At 40.5% G+C, this 17615-nt stretch overlaps 1 protein-coding gene across 1 annotated transcript in view; it reads left to right on the forward strand.

The window, feature by feature from the left end:
- Positions 1 to 17615, forward strand: part of LOC104277217 — a gene marked incomplete at its 3' end in the record, with an annotated part of 319342 nt that overhangs the window by 239283 nt on the left and 62444 nt on the right. The gene's annotated exons all lie outside the window — the stretch shown is intronic.

Consider the following 17615-nt stretch of genomic DNA (forward strand, 5'->3'; position numbering starts at 1 on the left):
CTTCTCACAGAGAAGTTCCTAAAAAGAAAAAAAAATACTTAATTGTGCAACAGCATTTACAGGTTCTACAGAAAGCTATTTTTCCCGTTGTGAAAATGTCAGAGAATCTAAATCTCAGTGTAACCTAAAAATACTTGAATGCTCTATCATCCTCAACAGCATCAAAGCAATTCCTGTCCAGGGGATCGCTGTGAGTGACAAGAAAATTATATGTATGATGATATGCACCAAAAAAGTCAGTGTTAGGTGATGAACTCGTATTAAGCCTGTTCATGTCAGACAGAGCCTTTCTAAGAGATTTATTTCTTCCTAGACTTTTGTCTAATGTTTAAAGGATACGTATATTTTATAGTTAATGCAGTATTAATGCACTTCAACATTTTATATCGTGGTGAAAGATGTATGAAAGGGTGTGAGATAGGTATTACAGATTTCCACGTGCATTCTGTGCACTATACACAGAAGAAGAGATTCAAGTGAAATATTTGTTCCTCATTAATGACGCTTAAGTTATGACGGTCATTTGAGGGCAAATGCAAATAAACCCATGCAAATGGCTCTCAGCCATAACATATGTAGGGTGCTTTATTGATAAAGGGTTTCAGTAGGGTTCACACTGAATCCTTTTGGTTCCTGGGTCATTTCTTCTGCATGCAGAGGTTATTTTGCATTTCCAGAAGAACCACACACTCTGGAACCAATATCATAACAGATCTGAAGGGAATGCTCTTAGTTTTCCAGCTGCTGGAATGGATTGACCACCTACATGTCTGACAGATTACTGGGAATTTGCACAAAGATGAATGTGTTTATGAGAAGAATTCTTACTGATTTGAAGAAAGAGCAGTAGGGAGTGATCTTAAAAACTTTAATACCTCCACTTTACTGATTATGAGTGGTGTGTGTCTGCTTTTAGCTACATTTCAGTGTTGAATATAGTCTATGTCTGAATTTGCAAATATAAAATACTGTTCTGAAAGTATGAATAAGTTTTTAATGTGTGTGATCTGAAGCTTCATTCCAGTCATTCATTTCTCCATTTGATTGGTGCTCACTGATTTCTGTATCAAGTGTCCAATTTAAGAAGAATGAGAGGAACACGTTTCATCATACAGTAGGTAAAATAATGCAATTCACAAATCTTTTAGTTAATGTTAGGTCTGAGAGTGGCATGCTAAATTTTGCCAAGTTCTGTGCTTTGGTTTTCATGAATATACAGCTACTGGGTACTTCTGACCAGGTCTGAATTTCCAAAACCTCTCTGCCTGACTCAATGAATACTTTGTACTTGTTAGCTAAAGATTTCACATGTGTCATCAGTGATGTGAAACAGTTTGACAGGAAATGCAGTGTTAGGTGATGTAACAGAGTATGATCACGTATCTTAATATCTCAATCAGTTGGCTTTCCTGTCTTTCTGCAAGCCTTCTCAGCTCATATGTCTTCAGGTCACCTCCAAAATTTGGGAGACAACAAATGTTTTTCTTCTCTGGTTTGGAAGGTAGTAAGTGGCTGCTAGCAGTTGAAGGTAGCTAGTGCAGCCCTGGGTAACATAGGTATTTGCAGAAAGAAACTTCTCTCTGAACTGACTACCCTGACCTGGACAAATCTGGCTCCTGTTGACTCCTCACTCCACTGCTCTCTGGGATGTCTTCCCCAGTCCTGCAAGCTTGTAACTCATAGACCACAGGACCTTTCCTCCCAGCCCGTTCTGGTCCATCTTACTGCAAAGGATGCCTGCCTTACATAAAGCAGGTGAAGGCTGCTAGAAACTTCACTTACATTAAACAAAATCCTTTGAAAGTGTAGCTCAGAGGAGTGATCCTTCCAACTCATCTCAGTTGTGGGCTAAGTCACTCAGCAAAGTAAATAGTAATATCCCCTGGCCACAAAAGCCATAGCAAAAATGTCACTCTGTGGAAAGTTAGGGTCTGCCTTCTGCACTCCATCTCTGCTTGCTCATGAGCTCATGGATTTGTTCATGGATTTGAAGGATGAACTGACAAAGGGTTTGAGCTATAGTTTGTCCTTGTGCAAGTCTCCGTACCAGATTTTTCTTATTGTCACCTGACCCCTATACTCTGTCCTATCAGTCTCCCATATGACCATTAATCATTTTACTGCCTAGATAATGAAATTACCTGAAAATCATGTTTACATATCCCATGAATTTCCAAGTGCTGAAACCCCACTTTCCTGACTAATTGTTGGTGCCTCTGGCATCTCCCAGACAAGTTCCATAATCATCTTATACATTTTTAATTGAAAAAAATTGATACCCTCTAGAAATGTAAAAAATTAAAGACTGGTAAACTAAACCAAACTTAAATTAGACAGAAGTACTTTACCACCTATATTGTTAATATTTCACAGAATCGTGGGATGGCTTGAGTTGGAAGGGACATTAAAGATGATTTAGTTTCAACACCCCTGACATAGGCAGGGGCATCTTTCACTAGACCAGGTTGCTCAAAGCCTGGCCTTGAACAATTCTAGGGATGGGGCATCCACAACTGCCCTGGGCAACCTGTTCCTGTGTCTCATCACTCCCACAGAAAAGGATTTCTTCCTAATGTCTAATCTAAATCTACCCTTTTTCAGTTTGATACTGTTTCCCCTCATCCTATCACTACACTCCCTGATAAAGAATCCCTCCCCATCTTTCCTGTAGGCCTCCTTCAGGTACAGGAAGGCTGCCATACGGTCTTTCTGGATCCTGAATGGTCTCAGCCTGTCCTCGTAAGGGAGGTACTCCAGCCCCTTGATGATTTTCATGGCCTCCTCTGGACCCACTCTAAGAGGTCCATGTCTTTCTTGCACTGGGGCCCCAGAGCTGGATGCAGTACTACAGGTGGGGTCTCACAAAAACAGAGCAGAGGGTGAGAATCACCTTGTGCTTGACCTGCTGGCCACTCTTCTTTTGATGCAATCCAGGATTTGGTTGGTTTTCTGGGCTGAGAGCACACACTACTAGCTCATATCCACCCTTTCATCCACTAACACCTCCAAGACCTTCTTTGCAGGGCTGTTCTTAATCCACTGGTTGCTCAGCCTTTATTCGTGGCTAGGATTGCCCCAGCTTGAGAGGCGGGACCATGCCAACCTCATGATGTTCAGCAAGGTCAAGTGCAAGGTCCCGCACCTGTGACAGAGCAAGGTCCCTCTGGAGGGCATCCCTTCTCTCCAGGATGCCGACCACACCACACATTTACTTAATTTGGCTCAAGCCAACACAATCTCCTGTCTCTTGCACTGGAGTGTTGCAGAATTTAGGTCAAGTACATCAAGCAGTAAACAAGACTTTGCAAATCATCATATGGAATAGCTCAGGAGTAATAGTCCATAGTAGTCATATTAATCAATCAAGCTATTATTTGTTTTCCACTGTAATGCAAGAGATCCTAAGGTTCCCAGTCCACTATATGATGTGTGGAGGTGTAAGAAAAAGGAAGCCCCTGTTCTAAAAGTTTTAAAGTTTACAATATGGCCAAAAGCAGTGGATAAATTGAGTCATATAACCAAGAGTTACAAGTTTTATGAGGCAAATAATTTCTTTACTGCTGGCTGGCACTTGCTAGAATTTGACTAACTCAAATTATATATCAAAACTCATATCCATGCAGGGGTTTTGAGGTCCTAGTTCCATGGGTGATGGGGATGGACACCAGCAGCACGGCATTCTGCTGGGTAGTCTGGTAGCTATCATGGATCAGCTGCCTTCTCACTCTTTGCCAAGAAGCAGAATGCTGCAGCTGCTTGCAGCTGCAGACCTCCTGGACCAGAGCTGGCTTGGATCAGACATATCAGAGAGAGGTCAGATCTGCTTGCCCTTGTCTGTGTAAACATATCCTCTGGTAGAATAAAAATGTAAACTAGCCATCTCTCATGTCTGATCACTGTAAGTGCCACTAAAAGCATCTCAGCACTGTAAGTAAAAATTGAACTGTATCTCCTCTTGGCTTAAGGATGAGAAGCTGAAATCTTGTCCTCCTGCCCCAGAGAGCCCAGCAGGACTGAGCCAGGGAGGAAAAAAACCTCCAAGATTCAGATTTTCTCATCATGCTCCCTGATAGCCAGGTTAAGCGGCAGCCATGGAAGGCCCAAATACTCTGCATCTTTCATTTTACAGCTGCAGTACTTGCCAGCCTGGCCTTCTAGTGCTTTGGCATCATCAAAATAAATAGTGGGGACATGATTATTTTGCTGTCTCTTGACGCTCTGCTGTTCTTCACAGCTGCTTAGATGGTCTGGGTCTGGAGCTGGCCGCAGTCAACCTATTATGAGCAAGTCCAGTTGTGTGTGGTTCTTTGTCCAGAAAAAGAAAGAAGAGAAAAAAATGAATAACTGACAGCTTTCAGCAACTGTATTTGTAGCCTTGTAACTATTTCCAACAAACTTCATCATGTCTCTTCTGTTTGAAAAGCAGGTTGACTGTCATTTGTTGCACAGTTGTTTAAACTCTCTGGTAACTGGAAAAATGTATCCACCTAAAGTGTAAGCTGGATGCCATACTAAAAGACTCTTCCAGGTCAAATAATGTAGTATTAGCAGATATATTCCAGTAGGAAACATTACTCATTTGACCTGCCAGAACTAACAGGAAGGTATCCTACATTTCTCAATTCCCAGTAAAGGAGTACACTTTCTTCAACTCCTAGTTTTTTTTCATTTAGTTTCTGGTGCCATTTTAAAACCTCTGTCCTGATTTTCAAAATAATTAATGATTACACTGATAGTAACAATTAATGATTATAATGATAATAAATAATACTGTCTCCAGGTGTATCAAAGAGCCCGTACTGATAGATGAACCACCATGACAGGTACTCTTCTTTGGACAATACAGATTCCAAACACTGGATGGACATCAGCTGTATGTGGAGGGTATTTGGTTATGTGATCCAGTTAGGAACAGTATAATGGGAGGATGACAGAAAATCCAGAGTCTGATCAACATTAGGAAATTCTTCACAGTCTTTCTCTTTGCAAGAAACTCTTCACTAGAAGAGTGGTATGACACTGATCCTCCATTTTATCCAACAGCAAAAAAAAAAAAAAAAAAAGTAAAATACCCATGCTCCAAGCACGTTTCTTATCACTGAAATGGAGATGTGCCAGCCATTCCATAAAATCCATCATGAATATTAAAGCTGTTGTCAGTGTTACGTGACAGGAGCTCTGATATTACTTGATGGGTAGCAATATAAAACATAAGATAGGTCATTATCGTTAAGGCAGGTGGTGGTAATATTTAATGGCGATGCAGAAATTACTGTTAAGGTTATAATGCCAAACTAAATTTACAGAAAGGACAACTCATATCCATTGCTCCCACTGCTACTCTCTAACCTGTTTACCTCCTCTATTTACCTCTCCGTGCTTGGAATCACTGAAGGCCTTTTTTCCAAACTCCAGCTCTTTTAGAAAGGCAAGCCTGATGAGACCTTCTGTCATCATCCATGTTAACACATGGTGGCCCGCTGAAGTGGCTGCCAGGTGTCCGTCATGGTCATACTTTATTATCTCCATACGCCTTCTAGGACAACAAGAGATTGTTGCAATGCCTGCAGACTTTTGCTCCATTTCGGAAGCAGTAGAGCGTGGACTCCCTCTAGCCTCTCTCTTGTTTTCTGCAGCAGAAGTTCATTGGTTCAGTGTCTCTGAATTTTCAGATCTCGCTTGGTTCGTTTTCCAGCCTGCACCATAGAATCACAGAATCGTTTAGGTTGCTGACCCTTTTGCTAGCTTTAGGTAGCCTCCTGTGAGAAGTGGGTTTCCAGGTCAAAACACAGCGCTTGCTGGCAATCAGAAATGGAAGGCTTCCTAGAGAAATGCCATCTTTTACAGGATTATGCTCTTTTGGAGTTACTCCCTCAAGGCCTGGATCTGGCCAACTTGAGAGCACTCACCGTGGCACATTAACAGGATGGGCAGCCCAGCGTTTCATCTTTTGTGAATGCTGAAGGCATTACACACAGCTGAGTATCTCTAAACAGCTGAGCCTTTTGGTTAGGAGAGATGTGCCACACTAGCTCAATTCTAAGCTCAATTAGCTTATAAAAAATACCAGAATGGCTCCCATGGATGCCTGGGGGGCAGAGGCTTTTGGCTTGGACACAGTGCTGAGCAGTGGAAGAGAGAGTGGATTTGACAATCTCGTCTCTCTCTCCCTTGTGTAGGAAGAAGTTAGCAGAAGTGGGAAAAGACATGCAGAGGTGTACAGCCCTTTCGGGAAGGAATTGTGCCCTGGGGCAGGCGATGACACAGTTTACCTGCCCAGCACCCCCTGACAATCCTGGTGCACTGATGTGCGTTGCGATAAACTGCCATCTCTGCTTAACCAAGGACGGTGCCTGAGCCAAGAGAAGCAGCAAGCTGGTAGGTGAGCACCAGGAACACCTTGCAGCTACATCAAAACACCGGCAATTCCCGGTACCAGATTCAGTCCGAAGTGCTACAGCAGTCACCCAAACAGAGAAACCACAGAAGGTGTCCTGAGATGGTGAGGAATCCTCCTGGCTTTGCCTAGGAGAGCGTCGCTTATGGGCAATGCATGTTTGCTTTCAGTTTCAGTACTACAGATAGATGCAGAGAGAAATCAAAATGGAATTTTGAAAGGGGAGACACAGCACTCCATGCCTGGGTGCTTCGGGGTGAGCTATAAGGTGCCCAATTTACATCCTGACGGGTTTGCAGGGCATCTCACCCCTTGGAGTAAATAGATGAATTTAGACATCTATAGCTAGGCCCTTTAGTTACTCAAATTAGAACTGAGGCATTTGATTTTAGGATTCAGGCTCAAACATTTTGTCCAAAACGTCCAAACCCAGCTGCTAACTGCGGTTTTAAATTTTTATTTTTTTTTTCCAGGAGCTCCAAATGTGCAGGCATTTGGCTTTGAAACTGCTGTGTGTGTAAATTTAAAAATACAGCCCTTTTCAGGTTGCTTATGCAACATCTGATGCCCATGTTGCTATGGTTAGTATATACTTGGGTGAAGACTGTGGTAACTAGACATGTATGGTATTCTCGTAGAGTTACACACAAGGATTGCATATTAAATTACGAATTCAAGTGAATATAGCCTGGCTGTACCAGAAACTAGATATGTAAGTGCTTGGATTGAATTACCTTTATCCCAGGGTAAATTCCCAATTAGTTCATTAAGACTTTAACTATGTAGCTCTGGCTCCTCCTTCTCCCCTTGGTAATGGAGGGCAAAGCTAAATGCTCCATGCAAAAGCAGATGAAGGTCTTGTGGTGGTGTGGAGGTGTCGTAACACAACACTTATTTTCTACAAGGGGATGTAAAAGAAAGTCACTGTAGGCAGCTTTGGTTTTGGAGTTGTGTAAAAATTAATGGCATGGTAAAGAAACTACATGGTTGAGAAAGAAAGGCAACATACTCAGAGAATACACATGTGACATTTCTATGGGCATTGCTTATTTATGTTTCTTCTATGTTTTCTTCATTCTGTACAAAAATCTGATGAGTGTAAAATGAATTAAGGTATGCCAGCTCTGATTTTTCCCAAAGAATGGGTTCTTAAATGTTTCCTTACTTGAATACCCTTTGCTGTAAGCAATCCATAGGCCTAGGGTTTTTTTCAAAATAATTTTTTTTTTCTGAAAAAGCTGCAGAACCACAAGTATTGAACAACAGTACAGTATATAATTAAGAATATAGCTTTAGTTACAAAGGACCGCACATCAGCAATGGTTGGGAAACCCTGCTCTGTGTGAAACTCTCAACATAATTAAAATTACATTTTTTTTTAAAATATTAGTATTGGTAATTCTGAATACTAATATTAGAAACAGCGTAAAACGTGACATGAAAGTTCTCTGAGCCATGCAGCTCATTCCCATGTTAGCAACATGCCAGAAACACAATCCTCTCTGTGAAACCTTTTTTTTCAACAAAAGGTGCATTAGCTTTGTATCAAAAGCTCTGGAAAACATATAGTGCTTTAAAGTACAAAAAGTCATTGAATCGTAGAATCCTTTAGGCTCAAAAAGACCTTTCAGATCATGGAGTCCCACTTGTGTTTGTGCAGAATTAACTCCATAGTAATGGACTGTGTGGAAGGGGAGAATCCAACTAGAACTATAGCAGAGTAAAACAATCGAAATCCTTACCCTGCAGAAAACGGAGAGGGATTTCAAGAAAACAGCTCAGAGTATGCAGCTAAACAGTTGCAGCCCTGACTTAGGGTAGAACCATAGCATCATTTCGGTTGGAGAAGACCTTTAAGATCAAGTACAGCAGTAAATGAGCTGCCACAAGTTGTGAAGGTTCTTCAAGTGTAGCTGAAGTTTCCTCTTCATCCGACACTGTGGCTGATGGATAGATCAAGTATTGCATTAGACTAAGGCAGCAGACTTTTTCCAATGATAAAGACATCAGTTCTGATAAAAGAGGTGTGGCTGGAAAAGTCTTCAATCTATTGCCAAAGGTTTTATGTAAAACAACCTTCCCTAGTATACATTGTGCATACTAATATATTACATATAATATAGTAGTAATCATAACAAAAGATACAGTAGGAACAAGTTAGGAAATGAATGAATGATCCACAGAAAATCAGCATTGAACAGTAAGTTTGAGTTCTCTTACTTTAATAAATTGACATTTGCTCCCTACGTGATTGTTAAAAACAATAAATGGAAATGTTACTATGAATTTGCAATATTTTATATTGCTGCGTCATATTTCTTAAAGTGTGTCACATGCATTAACCTAATTTTGAATTTATAACAAAACTGAAATTGAAACAGAAACCAGAAATGTTTTCTGAGAATGTGGAATTGTAACATACAAGTGGAACTCCAGCTTGTGAAAAAATACCATACAGAATTTTGCCAAGCTTTGTTGGCAGATTTTGGCTGGGAAGTTCCTTTGCAGAGTCCCTGCACCAAGAAATGAGGAGTTCACATGATATTGTAGTTTTAGTCCTCTCAGTGCTGCCTGATGCCTGATAAGAGGAGCTTTGATATGCATGACATCAAATATTAGACATTTATTTGGGGACTGTAGAATTTTTAAGTTAATTTAGGGATGAACATGTGAAATTTATGCAGCAAGGCTCACATGCAGACTACTTACTTTGGTGGCAGCAATATAAAAATTATAGCAAATGGACTGAAATCCATTAGAGGAGATGGTCTTTTGTTCCTATTAGAGTGTTTGTCATAGATGTGTATAAATTAACAGTTTATATGTTCTTCTTCTGGCTTGTGATCTAGTTTCTCTACTTCCAAATGCAAATGGGGAATCTACATTGTATGCAAGTTTTAACTATTGTGACAGGTAGTTCTCTTTTTCTATAAGTAAGGAAATCCAGATGTCAGTGGGATCACCTCTACTTCAGCCCAGTGTTCTGCTTCATTTTATAACATCAGCTTATGGACAGATGCCATGGTGTGTGGGGAAAGCAGAATGTTATATGTGCAGCAAAGAGAAATGCATTTGCTGAGAAACAATATTTATTAGCCTACGTGGAGCGCAGCATTAATCTGTGTATAGTCCTGCGTTGTGCTTTGTAGACATATTGTATATGCGTGCAAAGGCAAGAGGTATAACTTGGAAGTGGGGGTCTGCAGCAGAGGGGGGGGATCAGTCTGCCAGGGAGATGCTGCTGGTGCCAAAAGGTGCAGAACACGAGCTGCTTAGCAGGAGTGAGTGGGAGGAGGAGGTATGGTACAGCAGGCTGGGAACAGTCAGACTACAGCTGAAACACTTGGTAATTAACAAAAAGGCTGGAGAAAACTTAGCAAAATCTGTTTTTCCTCTCATCTGCCTTTTGATTTTTTTTTAATCAGGTTAAACTGAAAGTGTAGTTTAGGAAAGGCTTCTTAAGGAGTTGATGGCAAATAGCTGGAAGAACACCCAGCTACCCTTTAGTGTTTCCGATGGTTACTTAGGGTAAAATATGCAAAAATAGTAAGTTTGAAGCATCATTGTTGCACACAAAATACTCTGATCTAGTTTATTTCATTATCATCAGCTTATGAAATTGCTTATTGAAATTAAGCCAAGGTTTCAGAGTGTTCCCTCTGCTGGGTGCATTTTTTCTTTTTTTCCAAGTGGACTATAATTTTATTTCTAATTTCTTCAGGCCTCTTTTTATTGTATCTTTGACTACGAATATTTACAACAGCTCCCAAAGATTAATTTCCTTTATAGTCCTTAAATTCCACTTACAGGTATAATTAACAAAGGGGCTTAGTAACACTGAACTCAGTACCAAGATCCCTCTATTTCACTAACGTTCTCCCAAGACCTGGCAATTGCCCTTCATCTTTGCATTAGTTATCACAGAGTCATAGAACCATAGAATGTTTTGGGATGTAAAGGACTTTCCTTTGAAGACCATCTAGTCCAACCCTTCTGCTGTGAGCAAGGACGTCTTTAACTACTCCAGGTTGCTCAGAACCCCGTCCAGCCCTGACCTTGAATGTCTCCAGGGCACCTCTCAGGGCAACCTGCGCCAATGTTTCACCTCACTGTGAAAAAATCTCTTCCTTATATGTAGACTAACTCTACCTTCTTTTAGTTTAAAACCATTACTCCTTGTGCCATCATATCCTATTAGATATGAACTGAAATGACGTGTACTCTTCACATTGCAAGGTAAGTTGACTGAAGTCAAAAGTTAGAGCCGCTCTCAGCTGAACTCTAAGACAACAGAGCTACATGAAAATGTGCGTTTAGTCCAGTGGAAAGAAAAAAAACCTGTTTCATTACGGAAATACTAAAACTAGGCAATAGGAATGTGCTGTTGAGAGCACAACTAGAGGAGATTCTTTCAATATGCCAGTGCAGTTCAAGTGCTGGAAGTACAAAGAAGTAGATAAAGGAGGTTGAAAGATGGGAAGTAAGAGCAACAGAGAGGAATAAATGGGCAGAACACTGAAAAAGCATGTAGTAGAAGTAATAAATGTAGCAAAGAGCAAAACCATGCCTCCTCATAAAACCCTTCTATCAGCATCCTGGATCTACAATAAACTGTAATTTGTCATTGCTTTGCTTCCACCAGAGGCTGGACCCAGGTAGCTTCTTCCAGCAGCATAACCCACCAGTTTATCAATGGGCAGCAGCTGGGGAGGCCCTGATGTGAGCTGGAGTGATGGTGCTTTCCACACACTGCCACGCTGTGCATTTCTTGTGGTGTCTCTCCTCCTAAGAGATGACACTCATGTCACAGAGGTAGATGCTTAAACTTGGTTTCCTACTTTCCCTGAGGCAGCCCATGGCATTGTTTAATATTCCTGCTCACATTTTTTTTTGTCTCAGATCACTTCCTCCCTGTATTCCCTTGTTCTCCCCTGGGCTTTTCTCTCTGCGTGTGATGGGAGCCCTGGGAAAGCTCACAGAAGTAAGGGGGAACCTCTCACCACTTGTGTCTCTTCCGTGAGGTCATAAACTCCTGTCCCGGTGCTCAGTGTTCTCTTTGAAGCTGCCAGCATCAGAGCTCTGCTCAGAGGCAGTTCTCACTGTTTTTAAAGCCAGAGCTATGGAGGACATTGGCAATGAGCCTCCAGAGCCTGAATTCAGTGTGATATTCTACAGGAGACCAGAGTCTCAAGTGCGGCATTAGGTGATCGAGTTAATTGGTACTGAAAATGTTAAGCCCAAAAGTCTTTTGAAAGATGGATAGTGTTTTGTCTAGGTGAAAAAAAGGAACGAAAACCTTGGCTGTTGGAAATATAAGTGAAAGGCAGGATCAGCTAGATACATACCTGAAAGGTTAGTCTAGATGGTCTTTAAAGGTCCCTTCCAGCCCAAACCATTCTATGATTCTATAAGTAAGAGTTCAAGTCTTTGGGTTCCATTTTTGCAAAATTGTATTCCCATTAGTGCAGGATAAATACTTACTAAATCCACAGTGCATTTTTATTTGTATATCAAAATCACCTGTATATTGTTAAAAGCTTGATAGTTGTTCCAAATACAGAAGGAAATGGCCTCAGCAAGTGATCTTGGAGAAATCTGTCTCTTGCTGCTGACCCGTTTCCAGAGAACAAATAGTGGAATGTGATGCCTTGGCAATAGTAGGCTACCATGGAATAATTCCTTCTTTATAAATCACTGTTGTTTATTTCTCCTGGCCCTTTATTCCTTAGATGTTAACTTACTTCCTTTTAATATTTATTTAATTTTTGTAAAAGTAAACTTGCTGGACATTTATTGCACAAAATATTCCTTTTTCCTCTTTAATCTTCATTCATTTTGGAAATGTCACCACAGCAAAGAGAACTATTTCAGAATATATTGAAATAAAACATGTAATGAGTTTGATGTATTGAAAGCACAGTGAATATAGAAATTAAACTCAGATGGTATCTTATTTAGTACATTGATCAGGGCTTTTAAAAGGTTTTCTTTCAATGTATTGACTGGTTGTTACCTACCCTCTCTCTTTCACTCTATTTGGAATACCAGGTTTTCATGTAGAAGAGTGTGTGTAGCTGACTCAAATTTTACTGCCCAATGAAAACAAAGTGAAGGATGATTTAAGAGGAATAAAATTGTTCATGTGAACTGAAACATATCAAACCTCTTTAGTGCTGTTTTACATTTTAGTTCGGCAACTAAAATACAAAACAAAGGCCAACAACCTTAACTCTCTACCCTTTTAAAGCAAAATCTTTTAGTTTTTCTGCATTTCTTTAGGTTTTCTTGGGACAAAGCTTGACCTAAAATTTGACCTTAAACTCTCATCTATCTCCGCATAGAAATGTGAGACTCATTTCCCACTTGGCACTGTTACCGATGCTCTCCATAAATACTCTATCTTGTGTTCTGTTTTTCATTTGACACTCACAGCTAGTGGAGGTGGAGATGAAAGAAAAAAGACCAATAACTAACAATCTAGCAATACTCAAGACAAGGGCATTCAACCCCTGCCTTCCTCTCTCCTGGCAAAGCAAAATAACCCACACAGAGCTTCATGCTGGGAGCTTGCTTTCTGTTTCCAGGCTACCATGTCTAAATTCCAATCTGACCTGAACTTTTGAAAATTGATCCTGGGTTCCTAAGTTAATCCAAGGATTTTGAAAGTTTTGCTAGAAATCTAAAACCAAACTGGAGGCAAAAAAAAAAAAAAAAGGCAGATTGTGGTAGTCCTAGTTGAGTTATACTAAATAGGATAATCACAGCTGAAGCCAGTGTAAACAAACGCATATTGTCCTTTTTTATTACTGAACATGACTTATACACAAGACACCATCTTACGTCTATTTGGTGAAAGAAGCCTGTGGTTCTAAAGTTGTCTCCATTTGGCTGTTTATGTTCCCTTTTCAAGTATGTTCATTTTATGACTCACAGGCAGAAAACCTGTAACTTTGGCCAAGTTATTAGTCATGTAAATGCTATTGGAGGTGCAAGAAATGTCAGTCCAAATTAGGAAACTTTTGAAAAGCCATCCAAGAGTGTAACAATTCATAGTCCAAAAATATTTAAATGAAGTTGCACTGGCAGTTACCTCAGCCACCAGAGCCTTTTTATTCCTTAAAACTCAGGAATTCCTATTTCGATGATGCTGTAAAACTTTGCTGCTCCTTTCATGTTTTCCAATCACTATTGCTTGAGGCAGGTTCCTTGTCTCAGCTATGAGCTGTTTGTGGTGTTAATATGACTTTGGGGAATGCTGGTTGCTTTTGAAAGCACTCTGAGGTTTGGTGCTCTTTCCTCCAGTCCCATGATTTATGGTTTGTCCCAGTTTTTGCTTGTTTTGTTTAGGTAGTTTTTTTTAGTTGAGCATATAGGTTTGGCGTTTGTTTCTTCCCATCGAAGCGGTCTATGCCTTTTCTAGGTATAAACAACAAATGCAACATCCACATGTGATCATCATGAAATCTCCATGCGCATGCCCTCCTAAAGGAGTCAAAAGATGTTCACTGGCCCTTCATGGATGAGCTCATCCAGTGTGGAAACTCAGGACAGACAGAACTGCATGCTGCCACTTCTAACTGATGTTCTTCTCAAGGGTGACAATTTCCCTGGCCTTTGCTGATGAAGCTCCAATGAGCTCAATCCTCTGCTGTCACAGGCAACTATTCTGTAAACCCTAACTATAAACTTACTTAAGCTTCTCATCCTCACTAGAGAGATCCTTCTACCTGGGAGCTGAGACACCGTCATTGCCAGCAGCTGCTTCTTTGATAGGTGCTTTCAATCCCATTATAAGAGAAATAGTTTCTTAGAAACCAGTTTAACTCCAGTTCAAGTGGGGGCAATGTATCTAGCAAAAATTTAGTCTCCCAATGCCAGTGTTGCAAAAACTATCCTTTTCTTACAAACAGAAAATACTGCAGTACATAAAGGGAGGAGTTCCACAGCAGAACTGAGATTTAAAATCTGAAAAATGTAATTGTGTCATTGCCATCAATCTCAGTAGCATTGAACAGCCAAGTCATGATGTGACACAAGAAAACTGTAATTAATGTCTCAGAGTGATCACTAATTAACAAGCATATAGTCAAAAATATCTTCCTGCATACGGCAGGGTGGACTCTCCACCTCTGTACCTTGCTTACTGCTCTTGAAGATGCTCCTGAGAGTCACCTCCCCACACCCTCTGTTGAGACACAGATAAAAGACCACAGTGATGTGTAGGTCAAGGTGTGATGTGGAGAGGGAGGGACAGCAGCTGTAGGTGGCTCGGTTGGCTGACACAGAGACAGGAAAAGGCAGGTAGTTAAAACTGGCATGTGGGAAGAGAAGAGGCTTCACTTTTTTTTTTGGCAGCTCCATGAAAAAAGGGTGTGTAAAGTAGAAATATTTTTTCCTCATTCAGTAGGAGGATGAAAGTCTTCCTTAGCATCAAGAAAGAAATCTCAAAGAGTAGCTAAAGGTTGTTGCTGCGTCTTGCCCTAGCAGAACTTTGGAGGAGAGATTGCAAGTAAATAACTGCAATAGTGCAAAAAGATGCACTATCAAGAGAGAGTTTTCTAATATGATCTTTACGTCTTTTTGAAATATGTCACCAACTTTGTTACAAAACCTAATTCTGGCAGAGCTCTTCAGCACAGAATCCGTATAATAAGGCAACTGCTAGATATTACATTTTTACATGAAGAAAATCTAAACACCAGCTGAACCCTGTCAGTTAATCAGCAAAAATATAGATACCTCTTTCAGGTCTTGCTTGTAAGCTTAAAGACCACAAAAAAGGACAGATTATAGATAAATTTGAGTGTCATTGTATGTCTGAAAATACTATGCTTAATTCCAACAGAGTCAAATAATGACAGAAGAATTATTCCAGATAATGCCAGCAGGTTCCATTATCTAGCTGGCATTTTTTAGAGACAGAGTACACATGTGGGAGGAGGTCTCAGTCGGGATATGCCTTTCCAAACAGGCAATGCTCTTCTTTTTTTTATGAGTGTTGCATGGGCTGTATGGATGAGTTTATTTTTATAAAGACTATTTTTTTACTAAAATAATTTCAAGGATGCTCTGAATGTGACCTGCACATAAATCCCACTTAAATTCAGTGAATAATTTCAGACAAAAAAAAAGAAAGTCATTGAGAATCAAAACATTTGATTTTGAGGCTGCCAAATTTATTGTGAGATGCTGTATCATGAGCAACTGTACCGTATTTATTACCTCTGCAAAACAAACTAAAGAAAGTCAAATAAGAGACTGCTGGTAGTTATTGATTACAGCCCTTAGCCCAGTGCTAGGATCTAAGACTGAAAAATTTAGAATCACGGAATTGTAGAATAATTTGCATCAGAAGGGAACTTTATTGCAACTTTTTTAACACTTGAAGAGGACTTATGAGAAGGTCAGGCTTGATGAGGCTCTGAGCAACCTGATCTAGTTGAGGATGTCCCTGCTCACTGCGGGGGGGTTGGACTAGATGACCTCTAAAGGTCCCTTCCAGACCAACATATTCTATGATTCTGTGATTCTATGAGACAGATGGAGAAAAAATTTATCAGGGTCTGTTGTGACAGGACAAGAAGCAATGATTTTAGCTCAGTCAGTTGAGCGTAGCGTCGTGGGTTCGATTCCTGTTCGGTCCCCATATGTTGCCTGATCTAGTCGACAGGTGGCGTCCCTGGCGACAGGGAGGTTGGATTAAATGATCTCTCTAAGGTCCCTTCCAGCCTAGGCCATTCTATGATTCTATGATTTTAAACTGAAGGGAAGGGGATTCAGACTACATATAAGGCAGGATTTTTTTACAATGACGGTGGTAAAACACTGGAACACTTTGCCCAGAGAGGTGGTCAGTATCCCATCACTGGAAATATTCAAGTTCAGGCTAGACTACACTATGATCAACCTAGTTCATAGAATCATAGAATGGCCTAGACTGGAAGGGACCTTAGAGATCATTTAATCCAACCTCCCCGTCATGGGCAGGGACGCCTCTCAACTAGATCAGGCAACACATGGGAACTGAACGCGAATCGAACCCGTGACCTTGGTGTTATCAGCATCATGCTCAACGGACTGAGGTAACCGGCCCCCCCCAAGATGTTCCTTCTCACTGCAGAGGGTTTGGACTAGATAATTTTTAAAGAAACCCTAACCCTACCTACCTAATGAGTGATTTCCTACCTTTCTACCTTTGAACTGCATAATCCTTTTTAATATGCATATCTTCCTCAAAAATTGTCGTAAGCTGAATTGGTTAACATCTACATTTTAGGTAGCTTCAAAGAAAGTCTATTAGGAAGATGTACCTGAGCAGCCTGTCTGGAAAAGCCACACTGTTGCTGCTTTCCAGGTTTTCCTTGTGGTTTGGGAAAGTGAACCAGTTGCCATCTAGTGGCAAAGGAATTCAAGATGCTGAGCTTTTCAGCAACCGCTGCTCCATCTCTATCATGAGAAAGCTGGTGATGTGGCATAACAAAATCCAAAATAATGCTATTCTTAGCGAGCTACTGACTGGAACATGAAATGTGAACTAGTCAGACTTCATCCACGAGCTGCATGGAGACCTATGCTGCATTCCATTTTCCTCTGTATCTGGTATTTCCCACTTCAACTTAATCTCTATTATTTCCATACATTGCAAGAGTTCAGCATAAACAAAAAAAATATACTTTGTTTTATATTTCCATAAACAAAAAAAAATATGCTTTGTTTTAGATTTCTTCCAGAACTACTATAAAGTAGAGGAAATTTAGTCCTTTTAAAAGCTACGTGGTTGTTGTAAACTGCATTTTTCAAGTGGCCTACTTTTCTGACTGACATGTCCCACTTCATTTTGCAGGACAGCACCTGATCTGACACATCACTAGTAGTGCCAACACTTACTCTAAGAATACAATTTCCATTTAGCAAATGCCTAGTTCTCCCCTTTTGAGGCCTTTGACTTGATTAACAAAGAAAACAAACCCTGAGGTAACAGAGAAGCAGGATCCCCTGTGGGCTTGGCCATTCCTCGATTTCCTCCCTATGAATGCACCAGCTGACTCTGCAAACTCCTTTGTGTCCAGAGAAGAAACAGATCTTGGTGAATTAGTAAACTCACATTACTCTCTTCTAGCATGATTGATACCTAGTATAGAAATAAAGTGGCACAAACCAATTTCACAGAGACGTCCTGTGCTCTCTTGTCCTGCTTTTTGTCCTGGTAAGGCCCAAT

The sequence above is a fragment of the Apaloderma vittatum genome, unplaced genomic scaffold (assembly GCF_000703405.1).
Source record: "Apaloderma vittatum isolate BGI_N311 unplaced genomic scaffold, ASM70340v1 scaffold117, whole genome shotgun sequence".
NCBI lineage: Eukaryota > Metazoa > Chordata > Aves > Trogoniformes > Trogonidae > Apaloderma > Apaloderma vittatum.